This window comes from Carlito syrichta, unplaced genomic scaffold (assembly GCF_000164805.1).
Source record: "Carlito syrichta isolate Samal-C Ts95f unplaced genomic scaffold, Tarsius_syrichta-2.0.1 Scaffold316302, whole genome shotgun sequence".
NCBI classification, from domain to species: domain Eukaryota; kingdom Metazoa; phylum Chordata; class Mammalia; order Primates; family Tarsiidae; genus Carlito; species Carlito syrichta.
This window is the reverse complement of record NW_007260398.1, coordinates 1,699,805-1,718,100: the sequence shown is the minus strand read 5'-3', so window position 1 is coordinate 1,718,100 and position 18,296 is coordinate 1,699,805. Positions and strand designations below refer to the sequence as shown.

General features: G+C 41.8%; 1 protein-coding gene across 3 annotated transcripts in view; it reads right to left on the bottom strand.

Moving 5' to 3' along the window:
- Window positions 1-18,296, bottom strand: part of GRAP2 (GRB2-related adaptor protein 2) — a 73,449-nt gene that overhangs the window by 38,807 nt on the left and 16,346 nt on the right. The window contains exon 1 of one of the 3 annotated variants that reach the window (XM_008074107.1): window positions 7,660-7,922. The exons of 1 other annotated variant lie outside the window; for it this stretch is intronic. The gene's annotated coding sequence lies outside the window, so the exon portion shown is untranslated. Of the gene's footprint in view, window positions 1-7,659; window positions 7,923-18,296 lie in introns of those variants that run through there. One more of the 3 variants, XM_008074109.1, reaches the window with a different exon arrangement.

Genomic DNA, 18,296 nt, shown 5'->3' with positions numbered 1-18,296 from the left:
GTACACCTGACTACACAAGGTCACCAGCAAAAATACAGAATGCCTAGCTAAACTTGAATTTCAGATAAACACTTGATAATTTTTTTTTTAGTATTAGTGTATCCCAAACATTTTTCTTCGCAAAAATCTCAACTTGGTGAACTGGAGCATTATTTAAGAGTAATAACAAGAGGCCGGGCTCGGTGGCTCAGCCTGTAATACCAGTGCTTTGGGAGGCCGAGGTGAGTGGATTGCCTGAGCCCGCGGGTTTGAGACCCGCCTGGGCAACTTGACGAGACCTCATCTCTACAATAAATCAAAAATTAGCTGGGCGTGGTAGCGCGCCTGTAGTTCCAGCTACTTGGAAGGCTGAGGCGGAAGGATCGCCGGAGCCCAGCAGATCGAGGCTGCAGTCGCCGGGAGCGGCCACTGCACTCCAGTCTGGGTGACAGAGTGAGACTCCAACTCAAAAAAAAAAAAAGAGTAATAACAAGAAGTCGTTTGATCTTTTCTCCCTTTCATCTCGATTTTCTCTGCTGTCTTCTCACCTTACACAATACCTGTTCTGTCAGATCTCTTACGTGAGAACTGGGGAGTGGGCTCGATTTTGGGACCAGATTGGAGGTCTTGAAATGAAGTCTTCAGACCTTTTAGTGAAGATTGTGGTCTGCATGTAGAAGTATATATTCTCATCCATTTTGTGATCCACAAAAAGTCATACCTCCTATGTTTTCCCTACCTTTCCTATGTTATTTGCTACTTTTACTATCATATGGGTCAAAAGGCATGCTTTTACCATAATATATTCTGGAATACTATGTGTTTTGATAATTAGGTTTTATATATTGGGATTTTTGTTCTAAGTGAATATTCTTATAATCTATATTTGTGATAAAGCAGGAATACTTTAAACTCTCTAAGTATTCAGATATTTCTCTTGTGATTATTCTGGCATTTCACACCATTACTCTCAAATTCACGATCTACTTTCTCATTTCTATAACTTGTCAAAATTTTCCATGCTGGGCATTGGCACCAAGTAAAAAAATTTCCTGGGCACCAGCCCCAGTAAATGATTATTAGTCCTGTCATGTAATCACCAGATTGACATTTACTTGTATCTAGTCCTGATGACAAATAATCCTTGAATGGCTGACAATACCTCATCCTTTCTTTATATGATTTGTGCCTTCCTAGAACCTTGTCTCTTCCTGGAACCATGTTAGAGGAAGTTACTAAACCACTAACAGTACCAAATGTGTTTCTGTTGTTTTAATGATCTTCTCTTTATAATATTCTTTCATTTCAAATCCTCCATTATTGACTCCTTGCTCAATAATAAATCTTCTCCTTCCTGACTCTATTTGTACTTCCAGAAAGTGGCGATTTCCCCCCAGGTCAGTTTTCAGATTTTCTGTTGATTGACTTCACAAGGCTCTTACTCGCCTTGTCTCTCTCAGTAGTATTTGTATTTATATGTTCATTCACCCAACAAACATTTCTCAGCCCCCATTCTGTGCCAAGCACTGTGCAGAGCATGAGAGTCCAGACAGTACTAGGAAGCCCATCCTAAGACCTTTGACAGCTCAGACTTGTAGGAGAGACAGACAAGTCAACCAAACAAGTGAGGTTGGTGTGACAAAGGAGTCAAACCTCAGGTGACTGAGTAACCCAAAGGAGAAGCTCCTAATCAATCCAGTCTGTGATGGAAACGGGGAGGAGGGTTTAGAGGGATGTTTCCCGAATGGGGTGGCAATTGAACTGGGTCTTGCAGACAAGTAGCTAGGCAGAGTAGAGAATGCATATATCTAAGAGAGAGAGAATAGTGTGTGCAAATAGGAACTGGAGACCCAGCTGGTTCAAATTGTAGGAAATGGGATCGGTACTAGGGTAGAGGTAGATCATGGAGCGCCCTGCGTAGCATGCCAAGGACTTTGGACTTCACGCCAAGGGTGATGGGGAGTCACCGAAAACTTGGTAACATTTGTATTAGATTGTATGTTCAATCTGATGGTAGTATGAAGGATTGAAGGAAAGAGTGAAGTAGTACTCGAGAACCTCAGCTTTTGAAAAATTTTGTTGTTGTTGTTGTTAACTTCACAATGCAGCTAGCAGGAACACTTTTTCTTTCTTTTTTTCTTTGAGCTCTCCTTATACAATGATGGTATGATTATGACTTAGCTCACATTCATTACTCTGTTTACTTGCTTGAGAAATTTCAGAGGCTAATCCAGGAACAAACTGCACTTGCAGTCTCATTGTCCAGAAGTCACCAGCACCTGGAGACCCATGTCAAGATTCAGAAATCACCCCCAGGAGGTTATCTATACCCTGACCGCAAATGAGATGGTGTTGGATAACTTTCCAGGTGGACAGCAATTCAGGATGACCATCGAAGCAAGACATGTAGCCCTGTATCCTGTACAACTCCTGAATACCCCATTCCATCTTTTTCCTATAAAGACCCCTACCCTTGGCCCAAGGTTCTGAAATAGTTTCTTTGAGGCATGAGCCTGGCCACTTCCCCATCTGCTGGCTTTTGGAAATTAAGAGTCACTTTCCTTCTACCAACCCTTGTCCCTCTCATGTTTGGTATTGAGTGATGAGAGGCCAGACCTGTGGTCGATTACAACTAGAGTTGGGGGAACCATTGTAGTTGCCTTGGCTACTAATGATGAGGGGAAGAACTACAATAGTCAGAGACTGTGGTCTTTCTCTTGACATTGGGTCTTTCCATATGCTTTTCTCTTCATGGTAAATGCTTTATACATGTCATCTCATTTAATGCTGATAAGAAGCTGAGAAATAAGAACTGATATTATATCCTGCTGACAAATGAGGAAACTGGGGCTCAAAGAGGTTAAATAATTGCCCAAGTTCACATGTATCAAAAATGGTGGAGACAGGATTCAAACTCAGCCTGTGCACTTAACCACTATTCTCCCTTATCTTAACCCAGGAGAATTACTATAAATTATTTATTAGTTGGACATTGTTTGTTTGTTTGTTTTTTGAGTTGGAGTCTCACTCTGTTACCCAGACTGGAGTGCAGTGGCCACTCCCGGCCACCGCAGCCTCGACCTGCTGGGCTCCGGCGATCCTTCCGCCTCAGCCTTCCAAGTAGCTGGAACTACAGTCATGTGCTACCACACCCGGCTAATCTTTTTGATTTATTGTAGAGATGAGGTCTTGCCAAGTTGCCCAGGCAGGTCTCAAACCCGCGGGTTCAGGCAACCTACTCATCTCGGCCTCCCAAAGCACTGGGATTACAGGCTGAGCCACCGAGGCCAGCCTAGCTGGACATAGTTAAAGGCAGAGAAGAGTCTAGAATGGTACTGTTCAATAGAAATATAATGTAAGCTGGGCTCGGTGGCTCAGCCTGTAATCCCGTGCCTTTGGGAGTCTGAGGTGAGTAGATTGCCTGAGCCCGCGGGTTCGAGACCTGCCTGGGCAACTTGGCGAGACCTCATCTCTACAATAAATCAAAAAATCAGCCGGGCGTGGCAGTGCATGCCTGTAATTCCGGCTACTCGGAAGGCCGAGGCGGAAGAATCGCTGGAGCCCAGCAGGCGAGGCTGCGGTGGCCGGGAGCGGCCACTGCACTCCAGTCTGGGTGACCGAGTGAGACTCCAACTCAAAAAAAAAAAAAGAAATATAATGTAATTCACAAATGCAAGTCACACATGTCATTTTAAATATTCTGATGGCACATTAAAAAGCAAATGGTTTAATTATTTAACCCAATAGATCCAAAATACCATCATTTCAATGTGAAATCAATATAATCAATATAAAATATTATTGAGGTTTTTTCCTTGCATTCTTTTTCCAAACAAAGTCTTTGAAATCTGTTGTGTATTTTATGCTTACAGCACATCTCAATTTGGTCTAGCCACAATTGAAAGTGCGTGAGGTAGCATGGGTCTAGAATGTCTATTGGATTCCTGCTATTGGCATTATGGTAGATGATGGTAGTACTTTCTGAGACAAGGGAATAGAGGAAGAGGAGATAATTTGAGAGGAGTTTGAAGTGCTTATGAATCATCTAGCTAGAGACTCCCAGTCAAGAGTGGGATATGCAGGTGTAGAACTCAGCAAAAATCCTGGGTAGAGATATAAATCTGGGAGCTATTCTAACATAGATGGTTGTTAAAACCCTGAATAAGAAGGAACTTACCCAGAGAGTTTATGTAGAAGGACTGAGACTTTGGAAACAGCAAGAAGGAATGAGATGCCTTTCTCAGGTGGAGTTCATTTGTAGCAGCAGGCGAGGCATCTCTCCTCTGAATGGAGAGGAAGGAAGACAGGGTGAGCATGGATGCAGAAGGTAAGTTTGTATGGGTAAAAGGAGTGGAGAGAGGCAGGAAACAGGTGGCCTTCTAATGTAATGTTGGCAGGCATCTCCTCAGCTCATTCCATTTTCTTTTTCTCTCTTTAGAAAAGGGATTCCTAGCTTTTATCCATGACTGCTCATAAAATCTATATGTGAAAAAGGTAGGAAACAGCAAACAAAATGTAAATATTTGTCCAGCTAGAAACTCAAACCGCCGGGCTCGGTGGCTCAGCCTGTAACCCCAGCACTTTGGGAGGCTGAAGTGAGTGGATTGCCTGGCCCGCAGGTTTGAGACTCGCCTGAGCAACTTGGCGAGATCTAATTTCTACAATAAATCAAAAATCAGCCGGGCGTGGTAGCGCGTGCCTGTAGTTCCAGCTACTTGGAAGGCTGAGGCGGAAGGATCGCTGAAGCCCAGCGGGTCGAGGCTGCGGTGGCTGGCAGCGGCCACGGCACTCCAGTCTGGGCGACAGAGTGAGACTCCAACTCAAAAAAAACCCCAAAAAACTAAAACCACGTTGAGCACCCACTTCTCATACTTGCCACTCCATTCAGTCTCTCTTGCTCACTAATTTTCTCTTGCTCACTAATTTTTTTAGATTGAAATAATTATAGATCTGCAGGAAATTGCAAAAACAGTACAGAGAAGCCCCTGTACTCTTCCCTCCATTCCTCTCAGTGGGGAAAACTCACATCACCATACTATAGTATCAAAACCAGGAAACTGACATTCGTACAATAACATTAACTGGACTTTCATCTTCATTTTTACTACTTCCTAGCAGGAAGTGTCCTGAATAAAAAGGATCAAAATTATGTAAGATGTAATGTTCACCCAGGTCAAGAGCTCTGTGTGTACTCAGTAGGTTTAATCTGTGTAACTAAATGACATATGTCAAATACAACACTAAATGCCATTTAAGTGCTGAGGTCAAAAAAATACCTTCTTATGACCATATGCAATTTGTACCAATAGCAAGTGATTAGACCAGGCGCTTCAATGTCCCATTATAGAGAACAGCAAATATGAACAGACTGTTCTGTTGTTTCCACCAGCATCTGTCATGAGGAATGTGTGACTCAAAAGAAGGAAGCGATGTGCCCAAGACTGCACTGCTGCACAACCAGGTCTCGCTGACTTTAGAACTCAAGTTCGGTTTATGACATCGCAAAATCTCACTTGGTAGATGGCTACTTCAAGCTCTTGTCTATACAACAGAAAACCAATGGATTAGGAGGGAATTCGTATTCAGATGGGTGACTCCATTCAACTTTCAAGTGGGAAAAATTTTAGAGAAACTCATAGCACCCAACATAGTAGGTGGCTAGAGAAAGGCTAGGTATTTAATCCAACCAGTTTACTAAACAAACCCAGAGGAATCAGACACATTCCTCAAAAGCAGAGTCAAACAAAGAATGAACAGAGAAACCAGTTTGATTCAAGGAAACAAAAGCCAACAAGAGAAAATTAAGCCAACTTGAAGGGAACAGCAGCTGTCCATCGTCAAGGTTCAGCCAAAGTGAATAACCTGGTTATTAACAGGGAGGGAGAAAGTTCCCGTTGTTTTCACTGTAAGTGGTAATTTGTTTACAGATAAATATGGAATGACTTTCTTTCTCCCTTGGAGATAAATGAGATCTGGTTCTCAAAAAACAGTATGTCTGGCAAGATAAAGACAAAAAACAAAAAAAAACAAAAAAACAAAACAAAGCAAGGGTTTCATCCATTAAGATTTGAAAAGCAAAGGAAATATGTCTATTTTTGGTATCTGGGTGAAAGGAGTTTGGTCTCAACAATTTCTGAGCAGCCAAAGGCGGAAAAATGCAGCAGGAAGAGGCAGGAATCTGCATGGTCAGTTGCCTTTAGGCAGGGTGATATCTATAAATGGCATTTTTCCTACTTGGGTTCCCTACTTATTTTGTGTACTTACACCTTCCTATTTATGTCTTCACGTATTACATCTGTTCTGCCAGTAATAAAATAGTTTTTGTCAGGTCAGGTACAGTGGCTCACACCTGTAATCCTAGCACTTTGGAAGGTGTGTTTGAGCCCAGGAGCTTGAGACTAGCTTAGGCAACACAGCGAAACCTTGTCTCCACAAAAATTAACAACAAAAAAAAAGCTGGGTGTGATGGCACAAGCCTGTAGTCTCAGCTACTTGGGAGGTTGAGATGGAAGGATAACCTGAGCCCAGAATGTCGAGGCTGCCATGAATCGTGATCATTGTGATTATGCCACTGCACTCCAGCCTGGGTGACAGAGTGAGAGCCTGACTCAAAAGAAAAAAAATAGTTTTTTGTCTATTTCAGAAAGACAGGCCTGAGAGTAATTTGCAGCTGTGCTGAAGGGGAGAGGACACAGGGAAGTGCTCTTCTTATCCTGTTGTAGCCACTGGGAAGGGTCCTTAGCTCTCAAATAGGGTGACAGAGAAGCACACATGTGTCAGGGGTAGAGGAAAATAGCTGAAATCAACCAGCTCTACAAATGGTCATTATCAAATAGTGAGGGATGAGGGGGAAAAAAAAGGTCACGCTTTTGATCGACTGGCCCTGCATTGACTAGGATTGAAATTGAACTGTGAGATCAGCTTAGACATTGACCTCCCCCATAACGATGTGATTTGGCCAGTTGTATCCAATGCCGGCCATTTGTTTGAGGATGAATAGATGCAGCCTGCATTTTGAAATCTGTGCAGATGCTTAAACAGACCCTGCTCTACAGTCAGACAACAGGAAGGCCACCAGATGTGACTTAAACGTGCTTCCTTTTCAGCCATTTAACTGTGAGAAATTCCTCTCATATCCAGTTCACTGCAGGGGACTATTTTTATCAGGGTCTTTCAACTGCAGCTCTGAGACACTTCACAGGTATTCCCACAAAAGTTCCACAAGTCAGCAATGAAATAAACCCAATGCTGGATGGACTCACACGCAGGCGGGCCAAAAGAGTGGTGGAGCCTGTCGGGGCATGATTCCCTGCCATCACTTTGAACTGCAGAGAAGCTAAGTGGGGACAGCATGGCCGACTGGGCAGAATTAAAATGTGATCAACGCAGCATCTCCTTTCTCTTCTCTTTTCAGCTTTCACAGAAGTGAACATGAAAAAAGGGAAGAAAAGAGGAGGAAAAATAAGGAGAGACAGGGCCCCTTCAGGGAAAAGCAATTCTAGTTTTGAATTCTCAACTGTGCATTCCAGCTCAGAAAGACAGTGACTGCCTTTGCTGAGCCCGGGGTGACACACTGGGCTGAATCCAGGCAGGAGCCAGGCAGCGGGTGGTGGATTCTGCCTCAATCTTTCTGCCATCTTCTGTCCCCATCCCAATCACAATAAATATATGTATACTCACTTGATTATGTCAGCCAGACAATGGTCTCCTAATTGGCAGTGATCACGGTTCCAGAATTGTTTGGGCAAACCTGCTGTCTCTCTATCAGGCAGAGCAATAAGGGGCCGCTAATGCAGTCCCCATGAACAATTTCCAGTGGAATAAAAAACTGATCCCCCGACTCATGCATGGCAATGAATTTTCCAAACAGATCCTAAGAGCCAGCCCTTGAGGAACTCAGACTTACATGAACCGGTCCAGCACAGAATGCTTTTATAAATCTTCCCCACCCCCAGCTGGAGCACTCAGAAAAAAAACATAGCCACTTCCTTCTGCTCAGAGTTCTTTTGTTTTTTTTCTTTTTCTTTTTTTTCTTTTTTCCTTTTATTGGGCTTCTGGAGCTGTCATTTTTGGTTCTTGGTTCTTTGTAAATTTCAAGGACATCTGGCACACAGTTTATTGCATTTGCTAGCTCTGGTATTTGTAGATATGCACACTCTCTCTGCTGCGTGTGCATGTTAACACTCCACATGTATAATTTATGCACACATAATTTGGAGCTTGAGTGAAAAGGCTTATTTTGACATTTAAGTGTAACTACATAATGTTGATCTGATCATAAGAAATGGCTCAATAGATACTGATTAAGTGAATGAATGCACCAAGAAGGCAAATAGGCAACTGTCATTCATTCATTCATTCATTCATTCATTCATCAGACATGTCAACACCTAGTATGTACCAGGCCCTGGGCTAGATGCTGGATAGTCAATAATGTATACCCACAGTCCCTGACCTGAGGGTGCTCACAGTTGAGGGATTGGAGGCAGACACATAAGCAGGCAACTACAAGACATCACAGAGACATGGAGCTAGAGTCCTGCACAGGGGCATCTGGAGGAACTTTAGTCCACCTAAGGAAGGGGTTGAGGCCATGGAGGGTCTCCTGAAGGTGGTCATGCCTAAGAGGGGACATACAGAGCACAGACAATGAGAACAGCATAATCAGTGGCAGATGCAAGAAACAATAGGGTGTCTTGGAAAAGCAGTAAGGCAGGGAGTTGGCAGAGATAAGGTGGGGGACTCAGGCAGGGATCGGATCTGGGGCACAGGATGGAGTAAAGGAGGACTTCAACTATCTCAATTAGGGCAAGGAAACATGAGTGACTCCTTCACTTGTCCAAAAGGTTTCTAGAACCTCCAGAGTTTGTACACACACACCTCAAAGCAAAATTTGGACTGGCCCTGCAAGCATGGCTGGAGTGCAGGAAGGAGATCTGCAATCATACCCTGCATCTGCCACTAAAGAGGTGTGTGAACCTGAACAAGGGCTGGCTTCTTCACTGGTAAGTCTAGGAGGTAAACTTAGAGGGCTCTAGGCTCCTCCCAACTTTTATAATCTCTGTTGCCTAGATTCTGTGAGGCTTGCCTACGGTTCACAGCTATTAATCACATTAACCATATCCTATTCCATGTATAAACTGTGGAATGCTAAAGAAATGAGACTAGTTCCAAGTAGCATACAGTATCACATTATCACTGTCCTATAGTACAGAGACAGCTAGGTACTTTGAGGCACAATTTTCTATGAATTCCTAAGAAGTAGTCACAGGAACGTACCATATGATGGAGACATCCCACTGTCCCCAGCCTGGGACAGGATCTCATGATCTCAAGTCTGAAAAACCCTCAGTTAATTCATAGCACAGACTCCTGCTAGATTTAGGTTCTGAAAAGCATTGTTCAGGTCACATTAATTTCCACTCAAAAGCTCTCAATAATCCCACTGATAGAACAAAGTCCAAAGTCCTTAGAGTGGCATTCAAGGTCATCCCCAATCTATGCCTAACCTTGCCTGTCACAACTCCCACCTCAGGCAAGTGGGACATCTAGCAACAGTGTTCACGAATGCTTCACTGTTCTGCCTTTTCTCACTCCAGCCCCATATATAAGGTCTACTCAAATTCAAGTCCATCTCCTCTAGGATTGTGGTCTTGTTACCCCCGTCCTCTTCAGAACCCTGTGTAGCACTTACTGACCGTGTTGTTCATTAGTGCCTGTTAATTTCATTTGGTGGTTTGTGTTTTACTTCTCTAGCTCACTCGTAAGCTCAGAGGATAGGAAATGAGCCTCACTCCCTTTTGTAGTCTATTGACTTAAAACAGTGTCCTGCTTACAATAAATATTTACCAGTGTCTAGGTTTCCTACATTGTCACCTCTGTGAGATTACTGGGTAGAATCCATGGAAATTATGATGATTATTGTCATCATTGTGCTGCTGTCCAAAGTTATTTTTCCCTCTTCTTGGGAAAAAAGAAATCTTGGAGAGAGAGGTTTGGTGCAACCATTTTGGAGTAATGAGAATGTGAAACATTTCTCCTGCAATTCATAAACAGTATTTTACATGCGTTTCTCAGGAGCTTAAAGTTCATCCAGGAATGAGCTATTTCACAGATCAAAAGGAGCATATGCGCAATCCACCAGGAAGAATAATCACTCTGCTAAATTTAAAGGGAGAAAGATTGAACACTCAGCCCAAAAGTAGAAATGGTTTAACATCATACGGCTGGAGAGGAACATGAGTGACTTACTTAATTTCTGGCCCCCAACGTTCAGTTTTTATGGTACATATGCTAGCAGCACGTGGGATTTTTCACAAAAGAGGAACTGGCATTAAATCAATAAGAAAAATCACCATTTCCTTACTGATCCAATGGCATTTAAGGAAGCTGAGCCCTGCCAATATGTACAACTGTGCAGAATTTGTAACTGGGCAGTGAAAACCACCATCTAAGCTGGCAGCTGTGATTTTCCCAGAAGTAGAGCTGCAGAGAAAAAAATAGCTTTTAAACTTCAGTTCCATTTTTGCAAATTGGATCTTTTTGTAAAAAACTGTTTTAAGCCCAAGTTTGTTTGCTGTTGTTGTTGTTTTCCTTTTCTTTCCTCATTAGTAAAGGAAATGACTGTTTCTTTTTGCCCACATGGAAATTCACTCTTTACTCAATAAATATGCGTAGAGCACTTATCAGGAGTCAAACATGGTTTTAAGGGCTAGGGATGCGGATACAAACGAAAGAAACAAAGTTCCTGACCTCATGGAGCTTGTCTTCCAAGGGGGAGAGAAGGGATAATAAAGAAGTCCTGTAGATATCTACTGTGCCAGGCATAGATAACTGAAATAATGTGAACATTTGACTGCATTTGAAAACTTAATTGCCAGAAAATGAAAAATTAGAATCCCTACGTGAATACTATCTGAGCTTATATGTGGCGCATACATTAAAGGGGTATTTTTATTTATTTTATTCTTTTGAGTCAGGGTCTCACTCTGTCGCCCAGGCTGGAGTGCAGTGGCACGCTCATGGCTCACCATAGTCTCAACCTCCTGGGCTCGGGTGATCTTTTCTGCCTCAGCCTCCTACAAGCATGTGCCACCACGCCTGGCTAATTTTTGTGAAGAAAGTTCTCATTATGTTGCCTAGGCTGGTCTTGAACTTCTGGGCTCAAGCAATTCTTCTGCCTAGGCTTCCCAAAGTGCTGGGATTCTAGGCATGAAAAGGGACATTTTAAAAAAGATTAGCTAGTAGGAGATGCATCTACTGCTCTTAGCACATGAAGTTGGCCTTCCCCACTAATCTTCAGCAGGACATGAGTCTTTGAGGCGCATTTCTGGGAGATGGATTTGTGCCAACTTGTATTAGTGATTATGGCACTATCTGACATGATTGTCCTCATGGCTGTCAACACTAGAAATCTGGAAATTCCTTCTGAACTTCTCCCTTGTCTTTTCCTCCACTTCCCCAAATCTAGCACCTCCTTCACATAGGTCTCTAAACAGTATCTTTTAAATATACCTGAAATTGATTTCCTCTATCATCTCTCCTATGTGCAGGCTTTATAATCTCTCTCCACAGCTTGGGCATCCTACTTCCTCCTTCCTAACTTGAGGCTCAAACACCTCCCCTCTCCTCTCTTTGTTGCTTCCAGAGTGATTTGTGCAAGACATACATTAGATTGTGCTTCTGCTTAGCCACCCTCTCTTGGCCTCTTTCTCCCACAGGGTGAAGTTCAGGCTTCCTAGCCTGACCTGGCTGACCTGGTAGCTCTATGGCTCTGACCCTGGGCCTCAGTCATAACAACCCCACATCACCTGACTAAATGATGTGCAAATTGTTCCTAGGTGTTTCTTTTTTGAACACTCCTTTTGTACTCCTCAATTCTTGCCATTCTTTCACAGAGTGAAAATGTCACCTTCTCTGTAAAGCCTCTCTGAGTGAAAATGACCCTCCCTTCTGCCCTGAGGGTATCCTTGCCTCACTTTCCCATTTCAAGTATGGCACCCAGCGGAAAGGCGTTTGTAATGATTTGCTTATTTCTGGGGTTTCCCTCCCAGGCGGTAAGCTCCTCCAAGTAGGGAGTAGCTTTGTTGTAATCTGAGAGCATAGCCCAGTGCACGGCACACAGTAGGTACTCAACAAATGTTAAATGAATGAATAAATGAATGACCTATGGTCTCTTTTGGTTTGGCTTGTGCTGAACTATGCATCTGAGAATCAGGTGGTTTTGGCAGTATGATAGAGATTAACCAATAGGCCAATATGGTAAAACTCAACTTTGCTCTTAAGAACAATGGATTTTAAACATTTGAGCTAATGAGCTGCAAAGGGTAATAAATTTCAAAACCAAAATTTCCCAGACAATATTTCTCTATGTACTATATCTGGAGATGGTTGAGAAGTTCAAATAAATGATTAAAGCATGTAAAACCGAACCATTAAGTAATCTGGATCATTTACTAAAGAAGAGAAACTTGAAGAGACTTAATAATGGTTTTTAATGAAAGATTGTTCTCCAAGGATGGTTAAACATCCTCTTTCTCCACAAACACAAAAGAAGAAATGAGAATTACGTGCTTCAAAGATTAAAGCTAAAAATAAAAAAGAATTCAGTGGTTTCCTACTGGGTTATAGGAACCCATTTCAAGTCATTATTACAAATAACTCATGTGTTGAGGGCTTACTCACCCACGTGAGCTTGTTTTATCATTCCCATTTTACAGGTGAGGAAATGAAGACTCCAGGTGGCTAAGTAACTTAACCAGGCCATACAGCTGGTAAATGATAGAGCTGAAATTCATAGCTGGGCTGACTGATTTGAGGTTTTGCTCTTACCTACTTTGCTTCTGGCCTTGCTAGAGGCAGAAATAGATGTCAGACCTCTATCTGAGGATGGAAGCCTAAAGCTAAGCGCAAGAAAAGTTCAATAAGTTCAAATGGTTAAGTTTAATTTAAACAAGAAAATCCTCAAATATGCAAATTGTCCTTCATTGCCAGGGCAACTAGCTTTCTTGTGTTCTTGTGGTCTTCATTACATCAGTGTGTGTGTGTGTGTGTGTGTGTGTGTGTGTGTGTGTGTGTGTGTGTGTGTGTGTGTGTGTGTACAGGAGTTAAAGTACTCATTTTTCTATCATTTGTTCTGGTGAGTTGTCCTACCAGGTCTTGTCTTTCTAGTGAGACAGTAAATTGTCTTGTTTTGGGCCATCAGGGCATGCACAGTTTTAGCATCCACATGTGTGCATGTATTTATAAGACCTGACATGAATCAAGTCATATTTAGACATTATGATTTTACCTCCAGAGTGATGGAACTTACTCTGAGGGCTGAAAAGTCAGCATCTTCTTCCCTGTTATTTTTTCCAAGGCACCCTTGTTTAGCCTGCCTTGGGGGCATATGCAGCAGGGTCACAGTCAGCACAGAACAGGGGTAGTTTGCCCCGCAATTCAAATGCGACCCAAATGCCCATGCAAAAGAAAGTCAACACTCATCTGATCAACGGTGGAGAGGGTGATCAAGCACTGAGCAGTACCCAGCCTGCAGAAGGCCTGGAGGCCAGCTCAGGAAAACCAGGTGGCCTAGCAGGAGCCCCTCAAGAAGGGTGGGAATGAGTCACCAGACTTTTCAGGTTGACTGAGATGACTTCTGTTGATTTTCTTTGAATTTAGATGTGTTATCAGTTCACACATTGGGCATAACGGGAAGAACACAAGTGAACATTTTCTTGATAGTGCCTGGCCTCCGGCAGTGTTCTGATAAGATTTGGGGTAAGATGTGACTCTGCAGGAATGTACTGGACAGTGTGTGTCCCAGTGTGTGCTATGGGTGAGATGGCAGACAGCCCCTCCCGGGAGAAGACACAGTGTGACAGACTCAAGTGTTCTCTGACATTATACACAAGTTGGCCTGGGTTGAAATGTACTATCTTAGGGCATGAGGAGGCACTGCTAACTTGTCACACTTTGAGTACCTGGTCTAGGAAAAGCACTTTCTTTTTAACACTGGGTCCCCTGCAATAATAAGATAAATTATTGATGTTACTATAATGAGAAATTATTATTATAATTGTATATTATTATGCAGAGTGTAGGTTCTAGGAATTCACTCGACCTGTCCGGCCTCAGCTTCCTTATCTTTAAAATGGAAATAACAATGATACCTATCCCCTTGGATAGGAGTAAATAGGTTAATATCTGTCAAGTACTTAGAACAGTATATAGCCAAAATTAAACTTGTATTTATATTAATGCTTATGTTTTTATTTTTACAACTTCATATCCATTGGAGGACCTATTCCAAGGATTGCTCAAAATAGATGTTTGGTAAATATTAAATATTAAAGGGGATAGAAGAATGGATTTAGAAAAATACATGTATGACTACCCCAGTAAATACATGTATTACTGCTCAGTAACCTATAATTTAGGGACAGACTGGCAAAACTGGATGCTAGATTTAATCTCTGTTTAGCAATATTTCAAAAAATGGGAGTATTCTGTAATCAGACATCTCTGCAGAATAAATGGAAATGGAGATAATGATTTTGCACGAAGATTACAATGAAGATGGCATGAAAAATTGAGCTGGGGCATGTCACACATGAAGGACGGGTAGCAGAAACAATGACTCAAAATAGAATCAAGAGCAGGGTCTAAGATCATCAGAAAATTAAAAACAAAATACATATTATTTGTGAGTCTATAAAAACAAATAAATATAAAAAACAGGAGTCAAATTTCTGACCTGTATTTACTTTCTACTGGTTTTTTTGTTTGTTTGTTTGAGTTGGAGTCTCGCTCTGTTGCCTAGATTGGAGTGCAGTGGCCACTCCTGGCCACCGCAGATTCGACCTGCTGGGGCTCCGGCGATCCTTCCGCCTCAGCCTTCCAAGTAACTGGAACTACAGGCGTGCGCTACCACGCCCGGCTGATTTTTTTATTTATTGTAGAGGTGAGGTCTCGCCAAGTTGCCCAGGCAGGTCTCCAACCCGCGGGCTCAGGCAATCCACTCACCTCGGCCTCCCAAGGCACGGGATTACAGGCTGAGTCACCGAGCCCGGTTTATTGGTTGTTTTAATAATGACAACTTCAACTTGAAATGAACCATTTAATTTAAAAAAGAGAAAGAAAATGAAAGGTATAATACTTAGGAGCTGGGACAGTTTGACAAAAATACCTTAATATTAGGTTGAATCATATAAAATTGCCACTTTTTTGGGTAAAAAAGGTCAGATATTGTCAATTTCATATGGTTTGATCTAATGTATTTCAGTTAGTTGACACTAAATCAAAACATATATATTATCTTGCCTTTAACAATAGCCATACAATGAAACTGGTCAATTTTATCTGTCTTAGCCTTATTTACCTCTCAGTTTGTGCACAGTAGGTGCTAGATAAATGTTTTGTTGATTGAGTGATATCTTCTGTTATCTTCTCATAAAAGCTAGGCCTAAATTTTGCCACACTAACTAATGCTGAGACTGCCTTTAAAATGCAATTACCAAAGTGTTGGCTTCATTTCATTCTTCATGATTTAGATGAAGCCTTTCTGTTCCTTGTTTGGGTAGCACCGGGAAGCTAATTAATACATTATTAATATATTGTAGAGGCAAACAAGACTCTGCTTGCTCACACAGCTATGACAAGAATAAATTCAGGTCAGAAATATTTTTGCAATTAAGGGAAAATGTTATTATATTGAGAAATTATTTTTTATATGATGTGACACAATTCTGTGCACTAAAACATGTTACAGAAATGAGGTGAATGGTGGAGCCAGACAAACCTTTTCCCCACGGTTCCAATCATTTAGAACCCAATGGGAGCATCCAAAGGGCCCTGTCATGAACTAGAAAGGATAACCTTATGGGATCCCAGGAAAGAAGAACTTCATTATTATTCATATATGATTTCATAACAGTTAGGATTGGTGCCAAACTTAGGAGCAAGTACTAAAATAACTGAGCAGGAGGCACGAAATGGTTTTCAATTCAGAAAATAAAGAGCTTTAACAGTGGCAGAGATGGGGGATGTTCAAGGAGGAACGTGAATAACCTATGAGTTACTAGTCTTTGGGCCACAGTTTCCTGTCTTTTGTTAACTACCTCCCAGAGGATATTCAACCTCTATATCAACTGTTGTTGCAAAGGATAAGTGTATAAATGCTATGAATTTCTTGAGGGGGAAAGAGTTAGCACCATAAAATGTATTCTTTTGGTTTTAGTTGACCCAGAGATGTGACAGCAGCCACATTGCATAAGCAGAATTCTAAGAAAACAGAGTTGCTTTCATTTTTCAAACAGAAGAACCACAATCTCCTCTATGTTCGCATCCTTACACAAGTCAAATATGTGAACAAGAAAAGGCCCACAGAATCACCAATTTTAACTTTTTCCCCATTGCCATGAATTTTTCTTAGAGATTTTTTTAAGCATGGAGCAGGCGCAGTTCTGCTCAACTTCTGCTATCTAATGAGATCCCAGCCCCAGGTGATGTGCTCCTACAATAATGTCTCAATGCGAATTACATTTTAGAATGGTTAGGGCAAGAATAGTTCCAAACACACTTGAGGTAATAACTAATCATATATCCAGAAGGTCAACAGTTCAGTCAAAGAGAGAAAAAGAATTAGCATATCTTAAGAAGGAGTTCAAATGGTTTTGTACAAGAACTCTCATTTAAGTCTACAAGTATACTTAAAATACTGATAGAGCTAGGTAATTCTATATTTCCCTTTTTAACTCACTGAAAGCTCCCGAATTCAGGGTGCAGTGTCTGAGAACAAGAAGCATCTGGCAGGTGAAGGGGAGAAGGTGTGTTGTTAGGGAACTTGGCTGGGCTTTTAGGCTAGGGGTCTGTGCCAGGATTGCATCACACTGAGTTGCAGGGGGGCTGCTGATGAATGGAGAGAGGAGATGCCAGTGAGCTTTGTACTGGGTCAGGGCAGAGCCCTGGGCCAATCCTCTACAACACAGCTTTAATTCATGAGAAAAATAACTCCCTCAAATAACTGTGTATCAAATTATTATCAGCAAAATTACGATCTTTCATTAATGAAGCTTCCATTACAGTGTCTGATCTTTTCCCCAACTTAACATTTAAAAAAAAATGATTTCTAATGAATACCAAAGAGAACCAGCTAGAAACTCCACTCATTGCTCGCTGTTTTAAATGACTGAAGTGATCTTTTTAGAAGTGCATAGTATTTTAATTTGTCTTAAAACTACTTATTGAGCAACTATTATGTACTTGACAAGTTACATGATAAATAGTTTTAAAGATGATTCCTAAAAAAAAATATAATCTGCCAAAAACCCAAATAAATCATTTCTGCTCTGTCAAAGACAAAAGTATTAAAATAATACAACGGTTCAAGGATTTTTTTAAAAAAGTGCTAAGAAGTGGTACTTTTCATTCTCCAAGAGCTCCACACTCTGCACAAGAAACTCCTCTCAATAAGAGTGCAAGGCAGCCTGGTATTGTGGGAAACAGTTAAAGAACTCATGATTTCATGGTGGAACCTATTCTGTCGATAAAATACAACTAAGCTGGGAAGTGAAGAATGACTTTTATAATTCAAACTATAGGAAAACTTCCAGGCAGAAAATCAAGTTACAATGAAACTTAGTCAACTCAGTAACTTTAAAATAGGACAGGTCTTTTTTATGTTGAATCTAAAATATAAAACATTTCAAATGTACAGAGAATACTAGCCCATTGCTCAGGGTTTTTATGAGCCTATTTTACAAACGTTGTTTCATTTCAGAGGGCCCCTGCCCAGTTGCTTGGTAAGAACTTTGCCAAATCTGAGACCAACTTCTAGGGACAAAGTCTTTTTGGAGGACACTCTTGGTATGTGGAATTCTCTTCTCGATCTTCTGCTGCTCCTTCCGTTTACTTCCGTTTGCAGAGGAGATGGAGCGGTCAGGGGAGGGGATTGTGGCAGATGCCAGGACCACCGCCTACCCTTCTGCAGGTTACAGTTGATCCAGGGAGATAATCACCCACAGAAATAATCTGAACCCAAGACTGACTTCAGTGCTGGGAAGAAAGAGACTCACTCTGTCTGGGGAAGAACTGGGAAGAAGGGGTGCGTTGGGAGTTAGCCCTTGAAGTTTGGCTAGAGTTTTGGAAGGCGGTGTGACAGATAGGATAGCTGAAGAGAGAGGGAAGGCCTTAGGTGCAGCATGGTGGGCAGACAGTTCTCCGGACAAAATGGGCATGCTTTGGTTGGAAAATTGGTGAGAGGCCTCAAGCTTGCTGATAGGGGCATCAATGCTGCTAAATTTTCTTTTTTTTTTTTTTTTTTTTTTTGGTTGGGG